Below are 13266 nucleotides of genomic sequence, written 5' to 3'. Positions count from 1 at the left end.
GCGAAGACAACTTTGACAGCAACAAATGAAGCAGGACTGATAGCATATGTTGATTTCGCTATTTAAACAATTTTTCAGTTTCGCAGAAGAGAAATTATACCATGCTGGATCGAAATGGCACAAAACATATTTAGAAATTGACCGATTTCCACATGTAAGTTGTTGTTTGAGGTACATTAGGCAACAAAAACTACCATGTAATAATGAAATGGTCGAAAGGCTACTGTTATCTGTCGACGATGTCATATATATTAATTTTTAGTTTTAGACGAACGGAAATCTAAAGTGAGAGATTCAGATGATGTGCAAATGATGTTAACGATGTATAAATCCTACATGAGGGGTAGCCACATACTACTGCATACAGTAGTGGCAAACTATGAAATGAAGAAAATGATGTCGTAATATGGTGACTACCCTATTTGAAAAATATTCCACTTCCCCGGAAAGAGAAAATCTATAGTAATGAATTAAAAGGTTATAAGAAAAGTGCTGAAAGTATATGATCTCCACATATAAGTTGTTGGAGGAGCTACATATTGCTGTAGAAATAACATTGGAAGCAAGAAATGAAGCGTGACTACTAGCATATGTCGATTTGTCTATTTAAACAACTTTTTATTTTCACATAAGAGAAAATATACCATGATGGACCGAAAAATACCATGTGCGAGGTATATAATGCAACGGTAACTACTCTTGAAAATTGAAATGATGAAAAGACGAGTGGAATATGTTGAGATGCTATATAAATAAGTTTTAATTTTCACATGAAGTTAAAATCTGGAGTGATGAATCAAGAGGGTACGAAAATGGTTCTAAAGATGTATGATTCCTATATAAGAGGAGCCACATACTGCTGCAGAGACTAATCCCGAAGCATGAAATGAAGAAAAGATTGTTGTAATATGACTTTTATCCTGTTTGAAAAATGTTTCTGTTTACAGCGTAGGGAAATTTACAGTAATAAATGAAAAGGTTATGAAAATGTGCTAAAATTGTATCATTTGTAGAAATAAGTTTTTGGAGGAGCTACATACTGCTGCAAAGACAACTTTGACAGCAACAAATGAAGGAGGACTGATAGCATATGTCAATTTTGGTATTTAAACAACTTTTCAGTTTCACAGAAGAGAAAATATACCATGATGGATCAAAGTGGTACAAAAAATATTACAAATTAACCGATTTCCACATGTAAGTTGTTGTTTGAGGTACATTAGGCAACAAATACTACCATGTAATAATGAAATGGTCGAAAGGCTACTGTTATTTGTCGACGATGCCGTATATATTAATTTTCAGTTTTCGACGAACGGAAATCTAAAGTGACAGATTAAGATGATGTGAAAATGATGTTAATGATGTATAAATCCTACATGAGGGGGAGCCACATACTACTGCACAGAGTAGTGGCAAACTATGAAATGAAGGAAATGATGTCGTAATATGGCGACTACCGTATTTGAAAAATATTCCACTTCCCCCGGAAGAGAAAATCAATAGTAATGAATAAAAAGGTTATAAGAAAAGTGCTGAAATTATATCATCTCCACATATATATAACTTGTTGGAGGAGCTACATGTTGCTGTAGAGATAACTTCGGAAGCAAGAAATGAAGCGGGACTACTAGCATATGGCGATTTGTCTATTTAAACAACTTTTTATTTTCACATAAGAGAAAATATTCCATGATGGACCGAAAAAATACAAATAATGTGAAAAATTGTTTGATTTCCACATGAAAGTCGTTGTGCCAGGTATATAGTGCAATGGTAACTACTCTTGAAAATTGAAATGATGAAAAGACGAGTGGAATATGTCGAGATGCTATAGAAATAAGTTTTAATTTTCACATGAAGTTAAAATCTGGAGTGATGAATCAAGAGGGTACGAAAATGGTGCCAAGGATGTATGATTCCTATATAAGAGCAGCCACATACTGCTGCGGAGACTAATCCCGAAGCATGAAATGAAGGAAAGATTGTTGTAATATGACTTTTATCCTGTTTGAAAAATGTCTCAGTTTACAGGGTTGGGAAATTTACAGTAATGAATGAAAAGGTTATGAAAATGTGCTAAAATTGTATCATTTGTAGAACTAAGTTTTTGGAGGAGCTACATACTGCTGCAAAGATAACTTTGACAGCAACAAATGAAGTAGGACTGATGGCATACGTCGATTCCGCTATTTAAACAGCTTTTCAGTTTCATAGAACAGAAAATATATCATGATGGATCGAAATGCTACAAAACATATTACAAATTGAACGATTTCCACATGTAAGTTGTTGTTTGAGGTACATTAGGTAACAAATACTACCTTGTAATAATGAAATGGTCGAAAGGCTACTGTTATTTGTCGACGATGCTGTATATATTAATTTCCAGTTTTAGACGAACGGAAATCTAAAGTGACCAATTAAGATGATGTGAAAATGATGTTAACGATGTATAAATCCTACTTGAGGGGGAGCCACATACTGCTGCATAGAGTAGTGGCAAAATATGAAAAGAAGAAAATGATGTCGTAATATGGCGACTACCCTATTTGAAAAATATTCCACTTCCCCGGGAAGAGAAAATCTATAGTAGTGAATAAAAAGGTTATAAGAAAAGTGCTGAAATTATATCATCTCCACATATAAGTTGTTGGAGGAGCTACATATTGCTGTAGAGATAACTTCGGAAGCACGAAATGAAGCCGAACTACTACCATATGTCGATTTGTCTATTTAAACAACTTTTTATTTTCACATAAGAGAAAATATACAATGATGGACCGAAAAATCCGAATAATATTAAAAAATGTCCGATTTCCACATGTAAGTCGTTGTGTGAGGTATATAATGCAACGGTAAGTACTATTGAAAATTGAAATGATGAAAAGGCAAGTGGAATATGTCGAGATGCTATATAAATTTGTTTTAATTTTCACATGAAGTTAAAATCTAGAGTGATGAATCAAGAGGGTACGAAAATGGTGCTAAAGATGTATGATTCCCATATAGGAGGAGCCACATATCGCTGAAATGAAGGAAAGATTGTTGTAATATGACTTCTATCCTGTTTGAAAAATGTTTCAGTTTACAGGATAGGGAAATTTACAGTAATGAATGAAAAGGTTATGAAAATGTGTTAAAATTGTATCATTTGTAGAAAGAAGTTTTTGGAGGACACTAGTGGGGACGAGGCCTTTAGCCCCGGCCCGTAAGGGGCTTTAGTCCCGGTTCACCAACCGGGACTAAAGGGGCGGGACTAAAGGCCTAACCTTTTCGTCCCGGCCCTGTTACAAGCCGGGACTAAAGCTGCTCCACGTGGGCGCCTCGTAGCGCCCCAGGGGCAGGCCCTTTAGTCCCGGTTCGTTACAAGGACCGCGACTAAAGATTTTCAGATTTTGCTTATTTTTGGTTTTCTTTGAATGAAATTATTTTTGGGTTTGAGGGTTTTAGGGTTTAGTTGTTTGGGAGATTAACGTGATGCCTCGTTTGGTGTTCGGGAATTAGTTTTCATATAATTTAAATAGAAATAATTATGCATGTATATATATAAGATTAACCTATCTTACAAGCGAGCATATATATACAATTATATGGAGATCTGAATTATCGGGACTAGAGCCCGTCTATTCGATTACATCGACGAACATCGGTAATGGCCCCTAGCTACACTAAATCGTCATTTGTCATCTATAGCTTCCGTCCTCAGAAAGGTCGCAAGCTCCTCTGCAACAGCAATCGCGCGTTGCTCTGGTAGGACCTTCGTTGTCATGGCCGTGTGCTATATAAGAAGAGGACATGAATATGAATATCAATCATGATAGCAAAGAATGACGGGTAAAAATAGAGGTGTGAATGTTCATTGCTTACGTCGAATCTGTGATCAGAGGTAAACGTGCGAATGGTCTCGCAAACATTGTATATGCATAGATGCGTTCCCCGTGGCTGTTGGTCGCACTTTACGAGAATAGAATATATATAATCAAAATAATAATCTAGCATCATAAATGTATTGAAAATTAATAGAAGTATATCATACTACTACTTACCTGAGCCGCTCTAAAGGTCAGCTTCTCATGAAAGTTACCGGGAGTCACGCACTTGAACCGCTTCCAAACCCTGCCCGACAAGGATAATGATTTGCTAAGTTTTTCATTAATTGATATATCAGAAAATCATCGAAAGAGACCGATAGAGCGCAAGAATGATTAAAATTACCCTTGGAGCATGTCATGCAGGCTTTGGAACTGTTCCAAGGGTCTCGATAATGGGTCGAAGGCATCAACTCTTTCCTTATCAATTTGAATGTCCAACAGAATCCAATGGAAGCTGCACATGTATATATATATATATATATATATATATATATATATATGTCAGTAACTTATCAATTACACTTATAAGTGAAGGGACACAACAGAGTAAAGACCCTCACCTGAAGTTGTATGGAAACAGTATGTGGTCACAGAAATTTTGATCTATTAGAAACCTTAGAAGGTTTTCCTCCGTCACCTTGGGATAATTAGTTAGCGTCGCTATATGTATTTTATCTGGGTCAATAAACCCAATATTTAGGATGCTCTTACTTTTACAATCCAGAATCTTCATTCTGCATAATAGAGTACAAGTTATATATAGACAATGAATTGAAATAACTAAACAAGTTATATGTAGACAACGAATTGAAAAACTTATAGACAATAGCAACTCATAAGCGATTTGTCGAGGGCGTCGCCATTGTACATATGGAAGAGTTCATCAAAGTCGATATGGATTTGTTCGGGGCGGCCGTAGTACTCCTGTGGGACACTCAACACGATCATCGTTCTCCCATTCTTTGATTCACTTAAGTACCATTGATGCAAGTAACGCATATTTGTTGGGAGATCATCTTTGCTGACCAAAGACTCACCCATGACAAACTGTGGCTTAGGGGCTACCACAGCCTTGGGTATCTTGTCGTCTTGGGAAGACAACAATTCTTCAACCGAGACACCACATGCAGCCGCCAACTCCTTTGCACTTTCTAAAGCTAGCCCCTGCATCGGAGGGGGAACATTCTCGGTTAACACCTTGAGGGGTGGGATCAACTGATTGGCCTGTTGTCCAAGCTGAGGAAAGTCTGATTTTTTCTTGCTTGTAGTTGAACTTGATTTTCTCCCGCTTGCACTTGCACGTGATCTGCTCTTTTTCACTTCCTTCTGCAATGTGTGTGTATAGTCACCAGGCTTATGGTGTAACTCATAAGGTCTGATAGGAAGCTTAGCATGACGTACCTTTGGGAGGGGCGACAGTTTGCGCTTTGGGGTGCTCTGTGGCTTAGGAATCGTCGGCGGAGCGTTCTTGGTGGCACGCTCCCGCTTAGTATCCGGAGCGGGCGGCGGCAGAGACGGACGACCCAAGTCCGGCGGCGGTGATCGAGATGGACTCGTGTTGTGCTGGCCGACGTCATGTGGAGCGCTTGCACGTGATCTGCTCTTTTTCACTTCCTTCTGCAATGTGCGTGTATAGTCATCAGGCTTATGGTGTAATTCATACTATGATGGAAGGGGGTACGATCATAAGGTCCGATAGGAAGATTAGCATGACGTAACTTTGGGAGGGGCGACCGTTTGCGCTTTGGGGTGCTCTGTGTCTTAGGAATAGCCGGCGAAGCGTTCTTGGTGGCACGCTCCCGCTTTGTATCCGTGGCAGGCTCAGGCTTTGTATCCGGAGCGGGCGGCGACGGAGCGTTCTTGGTTGCACGCTCCCGCTTTGTATCCGTGGCAGGCTTAGGCTTTGTATCCGGAGCGGGCGGCGGCGGAGCGTTCTTGGTGGCACGCTCCCGCTTTGTATCCGTGGCAGGCTCAGGCTTTGTATCCGGAGCGGGCGGCGGCGGAGCGTTCTTGGTGGCACGCTCCCTCTTTGTATCCGTGGCAGGCTCAGGCTTTGTATCCGGAGCGGGCGGTGGCGGAGACGGACGACCCAAGTCCGGCGGCGGTGATCGAGATGGACTCGTGTTGTGCTGGCCGACATCATGTGGAGGGCTTGGAGGTAATGGAGGTGTAGGTGACCTGCGACGACTCGGAGGCGGTGTTGTCCTTGGGGCCGAGACTGGAAGCTTGATGTAGTTCTTGTCCCATAGGATGACTCCACCCAGTACTTCTCCGAGTGTCCTCTCATCTTCGGGTCCAGCTATGTCGAGCTCCATATCACTAAACCCCATCATGATTTCATCCACCCCGACTTTAGCAAAGCCAGCTGGAATCTCACGGCCATGCGAGCCTGCATCAGGGCCAGAACGTAAAGCTTGTCCGACGGCCACCTTCATGGATATGTTCTTGAATTTCTGATGGAGTTCACATGATGTTGACTCCTTGATTCCATCCACGGGGTAGCCGGGACCGCCCTCTATCATTCTTCGTTCATCGTCGGGCGGGGCCTCAGATTCAGCCACGCTGCTTTTCCGCTTAGATGGGGCGCCGGTAATATCAAGTGCACGATCTTCCTGGCGCGGTACTCCTCTAAGCTCATCAATCTGCTTCTCTTGCTCGTTAATCCTGGCAAGCAACTGGTTGAACTTGTCATTCTCCTCATCCTGCTGCCGCTTCTTTTCTCTCTCTCGGCTTCTGTAAGTGTATTGGTCTCTGGCAAACCCAAGCCACCACGGGTAAGATGGACCGAAGCCTCGCGTTCGTCCTCCATGTTCGTCATTGCCGAGGACCAGTGTGAGTAAAATGTATTCCCATTTATCTCATACCCTTGGAAAGTACATATAGTCGAAGATGGTGGCCTGGCCAAACAGTACAGCTCATCTTCAACGGTGTCGTCATTCATGAGATGTGTCTGCAACCAACTGCCGAAAGTCTTCTCGTGTTCCCCTTTAATCCAAGAGTCAGCCTTCCTCGGGTTTTCGGAGCGTAGAATATTCTTGTGTCTCACGATATACGGAGCCACCACGGTGGAATTGTGTAGAACTGTGTAGTGTGCTTGAGAGAAAGAATGCCCGTCCATACATACTTTTGCTTTCCTTCCTAGTGTGTCTTTTCCTGTCAGCCTACCCTCATACCGAGATTCAGGAACACCAATCGGCTTAAGGTCAGGAAGAAAGTCCACACAAAACTCAATGACCTCCTCTTTCCCATAGCCCTTGGAGATGCTTCCTTCTAGCCTAGCACGGTTACGAACATATTTCTTTAAGGCTCCCATGAACCTCTCGAAGGGGAACATATTGTGTAGAAACATAGGACCGAGAATTCTAATCTCTTCGACTAGGTGAACTAGGAGGTATGTCATTATATTGAAGAAGGATGGCGGGAACAACAACTCAAAGCTGACCAGACATTGGACCACATCAATCTGTAACCCTGATAGACTTTCTCGATCGATTACCTTCTGAGAAATTGCATTGAGGAATCCACATACCTTCACAATTCCCAGGCCAACATTTTCCGGTAGAATTCCCCTCAATGCAACCGGAAGCAATTGCGTCATAAGCACGTGGCAGTCATGAGACTTTAGGTTTTGGAATTTTTTGTCTTTCATATTTAGAATTCCCTTTATATTCGACGAGAAGCTAGTCGGGACCTTGATACTGAACAGGACTTCAAAGAAGATTTCCTTCTCTTCCTTAGTAAGAGCGTTGCTGGCACGCCCTTGAAACTGCCCTGGATGCATGCCATCTCTTCCTTTATGACGTTCCTGGTCCTCCCGTGCTTCCGGTGTATCTTTTGACTTCCCATACAAGCCCAGGAAGCCTAGAATATTCACGCAGAGATTCTTCGTCAGGTGCATCACGTCGATTGCCGAGCGGACCTCATGGACTTCCCAGTAGGGTAGCTCCCAAAATATAGATTTCTTCTTCCACATGGGTACGCGCTTATCAGGGCCGTTAGGAACAGGTTGGCTGCCAGGACCCTTTCCAAAGATTACTTTTAAATCTTTGACCATATCAAATACTTCAGCACCAGTACGGATGACAGGCTTCCCCCGGGGTTCTTCCTTGCCATTGAAACGCTTGCCTTTTTCTTTGAGGGATGCTTGGGCGGAAGAAAATGACGATTGTACGGATACACATTCTTCCTACAGTTGTCGAGATATATACTTTCTGTCTGATCCAAACAGTGCGTGCATGCATTGTATCCCTTGTTTGACTGTCCTGAAATGTTACTAAGAGCAGGCCAATCATTGATGGTTACGAAAAGCAATGCTCGAAGGTCAAATTCCTCTTGTTTGTGCTCGTGCCACACACGTACACCTGGTTCGGCCCACAGCTGTAAAAGTTCATCAACTAATGGCCTTAGGTACACATCAATATCGTTGCCTGGTTGCTTTGGACCTTGTATAAGCACTGGCATCATAATGAACTTCCGCTTCATGCACAACCAAAGAGTAAGGTTGTAGATACATAGAGTAACGGGCCAGGTGCTGTGACTGTAACTCTGCTCCCCAAAAGGATTCATGCCATCTGTACTCAGACCTAACCATAAGTTCCTTGCGTCAGCTGCAAATCTTGGGAACTCTCTCTCGATTTTTCTCCACTGCCGACCATCAACGGTGTGCCTCAACTTATCGTCTTTCATACGATCTTCCATGTGCCATCGCAAAAACTTCGCATGATCTTTATTTCTGAACAGACGTTTCAACCGTGGTATTATAGGAGCATACCACATCACCTTGGCAGGAACCCTCTTCCGGGGTGGCTCGCCCTCAATATCACCAGGGTCATCTTTTCTGATCTTATACCGCAATGCAGTGCATACCGGGCATTTATCCATATTCTCGTACTTCTCACCACGGTAGAGGATGCAGTCATTAGGGCATGCATGTATCTTCTGCACGTCTAATCCTAGAGGGCAGACAAGCTTTTTTGCTTCGTACGTGCTGGCGGGCAATTCGTTCTTTCTTGGAAGCATCTTCTTCATCAGTACCAGCAACTTTTCGAATGACGAGTCAGTCACACCGGTCTCTGCCTTCCACTTCAGCAATTCCAGTGTGCTACCCAGCTTCTTCTCGCCATCTTCACAAGTTGGGTACAACAATTTGTTGTGGTCCTGTAACATCTGCTCGAACTGCAACCTCTCCTTTTCTGTGTCGCAACCTCGCCGTGCATCAGAAATGACCCGGCCAAGATCATCAGCAGGCTCATCTGGTTCCCGTTCTTCATCCTGATCTTCGTCTTCATTGTCTTCCATTGTGGTATCAGCATACTCAGGGAACATAGATCGGTAGTTGTCATCATCGTTCTCTTCTTCTTCATCGTCGTCTTCCATCATAACCCCTCTTTCTCCGTGCTTGGTCCAAACATTATCGCCCGACATAAAACCGGACTGAAGCAGGTGGCTCTGAATGACTCTTGAGGAAGTGTAATCCTTCTCATTCCGACATTCAACACATGGACAAAACATATAGCCACCACGCTTGTTCGCATCGGCTGCATCTCGAAAAGAATGCACGCCTTCTCTGTAAGCGGCTGTGCGTCAATCACCGTACATCCATGGATGGCTCATCTGCGTTATACGACAGTATATCAAATACAATAACGATCCTAAAAATTAGTACCGCACGGTCTAAATGAGGAAATATAGTTGCTAACCTTTTAGAATAAGTAGAAATAAAGAGGAAGAGGTTTAAGCGTGGCTCGGGCATCTCATATCGTAGTTGTGTTCAGTGAGCTGAAGCGGCATCGCTCTAACACACATTTCAACAAACACCTCTAGTGCATCAAAAAAAGTGGAGAGCAAGCACCCACCCACAATCCTCCATCCAAGAAAAGTGCAACGAAGAGGGGAGAGGGGGGCTGTTCTATATATAGGTAGAGGACTTTAGTCCCGGTTTGAGACACAAACCGGGACTAAAGGTGGCGCACATGCGGGCTGCCCACCGCGTAGCCCTTTAGTCCCGATTTGGGACACGAACCGGGACTAAAGGCTCCTTACGGGCCGGGACTAAAGTGTTGGGGAACGTCGCATGGGAAACAAAAATTTTCCTACGCGCACGAAGACCTATCATGGTGATGTCCATCTACGAGAGGGGATGAGTGATCTACGTACCCTTGTAGATCGTACAGCAGAAGCGTTAGTGAACGCGGTTGATGTAGTGGAACGTCCTCACGTCCCTCGATCCGCCCCGCGAACAATCCCGCGATCAGTCCCACGATCTAGTACCGAACGGACGGCACCTCCGCGTTCAGCACACGTACAACTCGACGATGATCTCGGCCTTCTTGATCCAGCAAGAGAGACGGAGAGGTAGAAGAGTTCTCCGGCAGCGTGACGGCGCTCCGGAGGTTGGTGATGACCTTGTCTCAGTAGGGCTCCGCCCGAGCTCTGCAGAAACGCGATCTAGAGGAAAAACCGTGGAGGTATGTGGTCGGGCTGCAGTGGAAAAGTCTTCTCAAATCAGCCCTAAAACCTCCGTATATATAGGTGGGAGGGAGGGGAGGAGGCAGCCTCAAAACCTAAAGGTTTGGCCGAAATTGGAGGTGAAGGAGTCCTACTCCAATCCTACTTGGAGTAGGATTCCACCTACCCACTTGGAAACTCTTTCCACCTTGTGTTTTTTCCTTCTCAAACCTTATGGGCCTTAGTGGGAACTTATTCCAGCCCACTAGGGGCTGGTTTATCTCTTCCCATAGCCCATGAGACCCCTTGGGGCGTGACACCCCTCCCGATGGTCCCCGGCACCCCTCCCGGCACTCCCGGTACACTACCGATGAGCCCGAAACTTTTCCGGTAATGCACGAAAACCTTCCGGTAACCAAATGAGGTCATCCTATATATCAATCTTCGTTTCCGGACCATTCCGGAAACCCTTGTGACGTCCGTGATCTCATCCGGGACTCCGAACAACATTCGGTAACCAACCATATAACTCAAATACGCATAAAACAACGTCGAACCTTAAGTGTGCAGACCCTGCGGGTTCGAGAACTATGTAGACATGACCTGAGAGACTCCTTGGTCAATATCCAATAGCGGGACCTGGATGCCCATATTGGATCCTACATATTCTACGAAGATCTTATCGTTTGAACCTCAGTGCCAAGGATTCATATAATCCCGTATGTCATTCCCTTTGTCCTTCGGTATGTTACTTGCCCGAGATTCGATCGTTAGTATCCGCGTACCTATTTCAATCTCGTTTACCGGCAAGTCTCTTTACTCGTTCCGTAATACAAGATTCCGCAACTTACATTAAGTTACATTGCTTGCAAGGCTTGTGTGTGATGTTGTATTACCGAGTGGGCCCCGAGATACCTCTCCGTCACACGGAGTGACAAATCCCAGTCTCGATCCATACTAACTCAACGAACACCTTCGGAGATACCTGTAGAGCATCTTTATAGTCACCCAATTACGTTGCGACGTTTGATACACACAAAGCATTCCTCCGGTGTCCGTAAGTTATATGATCTCATGGTCATAGGAATAAATACTTGACACGCAGAAAACAGTAGCAACAAAATGACACGATCAACATGCTACGTCTATTAGTTTGGGTCTAGTCCATCACATGATTCTCCTAATGATGTGATCCCGTTATCAAGTGACAACACTTGCCTATGGCCAGGAAACCTTGACCATCTTTGATCAACAAGCTAGTCAACTAGAGGCTTACTAGGGACAGTGTTTTGTCTATGTATCCACACAAGTATTGTGTTTCCAATCAATACAATTATAGCATGGATAATAAACGATTATCATGAACTAAGAAATATAATAATAACTAATTTATTATTGCCTCTATGGCATATTTCCAACAGTCTCCCACTTGCACTAGAGTAAATAATCTAGTTCACATCACCATGTGATTCCAACGAATCCAACACCCATATAGTTACGGGGTCTGATCACGTCTTGCTCGTGAGAGAGGTTTTAGTCAACGGTTCTGAAACTTTCAGATTCGTGCGTTCTTTACAAATCTTTATGTCATCTTATAGATGCTGCTACTACGTGCTATTCGGAAATGCTCCAAATATCTACTCTACTATACGAATCCGTTTCACTACTTATAGTTATCCGGATTAGTGTCAAAGCTTGCATTGACGTAACCCTTTACGACAAACTCTTTAACCACCTCCATAATCGAGAAAAATTCCTTAGTCCATTAGTTACTAAGGATAAATTTCGACCGCTGCTAGTGATTAAATCATGGATCACTCTCTGTACCTCTCAACATACTTTGAGTCAAGGCACACTTCAGGTGCGGTACACAGCATGGCATACTTTAGATTCTACGGCTAAGGCATAGAAGACGACCTTCGTCTATTCTCTTTATTCTGCCGTGGTCGGGTTTTGAGTCTTACTCAAATTCACACCTCACAACGCAACCAAGAACTCCTTCTTTGCTGGTCTATTTTGAACTCTTTCAAAAACTTGTCAAGGCATGCATCTTGTTGAAACTTCTATTAAGCGCTTTCGATCTATCTCCATAGATATTTGATGCTCAACGTTCAAGTAGCGTAATCCAGGTACTCCTTTGAAAACTTGTTTCAAACAACCTTGTATGCTTTACAGAAATTCTACATTACTTCTGATCCACAATATGTCAACCACATATACCTATCAGAAATTCTATAGTGCTCCCACTCACTTATTTGGAAATACAAGTTTCTCATAAACCTTGTACAAACCCAAAATCTTTGATCATCTCATCAAAGTGTATATTCCAACTCCGAGATGCTTGCACCAGTCCATTGAAGGATCACTGGAGCTTGCATACTTGCTAGTATCTTTAGGATCGACAAAACCTTCTGGTTGTATCACATACAATGTTTGCTCAAGGAAACCGTCGAGAAAACAATGTTTTGACATCCTACGTGCAATATTTCATAAATAATGCATCAACAACTAACATAATTCCAACAGACTTTTAGCATCGCTACGAGTGAGGAAGTCTCATCATAGTCAACTGTTTGATCTTATCGAAAACATCTTTGCGACAAGTCGAGCTTTTCTTAATAGTGACTTATCACCATCATCGTCTGTCTTCTTTTAAAGATCCATTTTTACTCAATAGTCGTATGACCATCAAGTAGTTGTACCAAAGTCTACACTTTGTTTTCACACATGGATCCTCTCTCGGATTTCATGGCTTCCAGCCATTTGTCGGAATCTGGGCCCACCATCGCTTTCTCCATAACTCGTAGGTTCACTGTTGCTCAACAACATGACCTCCAAGACAGGGTTACCGTACTACTCTGCAGCAGTACGCGACCTTGTCGACCTACGAGGTTTGTAGTAACTTGATTCGAAGCTCAATGATCATCATCATCAGCTTCCACTT

Source organism: Hordeum vulgare, chromosome 4H (genome assembly GCF_904849725.1).
Source record: "Hordeum vulgare subsp. vulgare chromosome 4H, MorexV3_pseudomolecules_assembly, whole genome shotgun sequence".
NCBI classification, from domain to species: Eukaryota; Viridiplantae; Streptophyta; class Magnoliopsida; order Poales; family Poaceae; genus Hordeum; species Hordeum vulgare.
Note: the sequence above shows the minus strand (reverse complement) of the source record.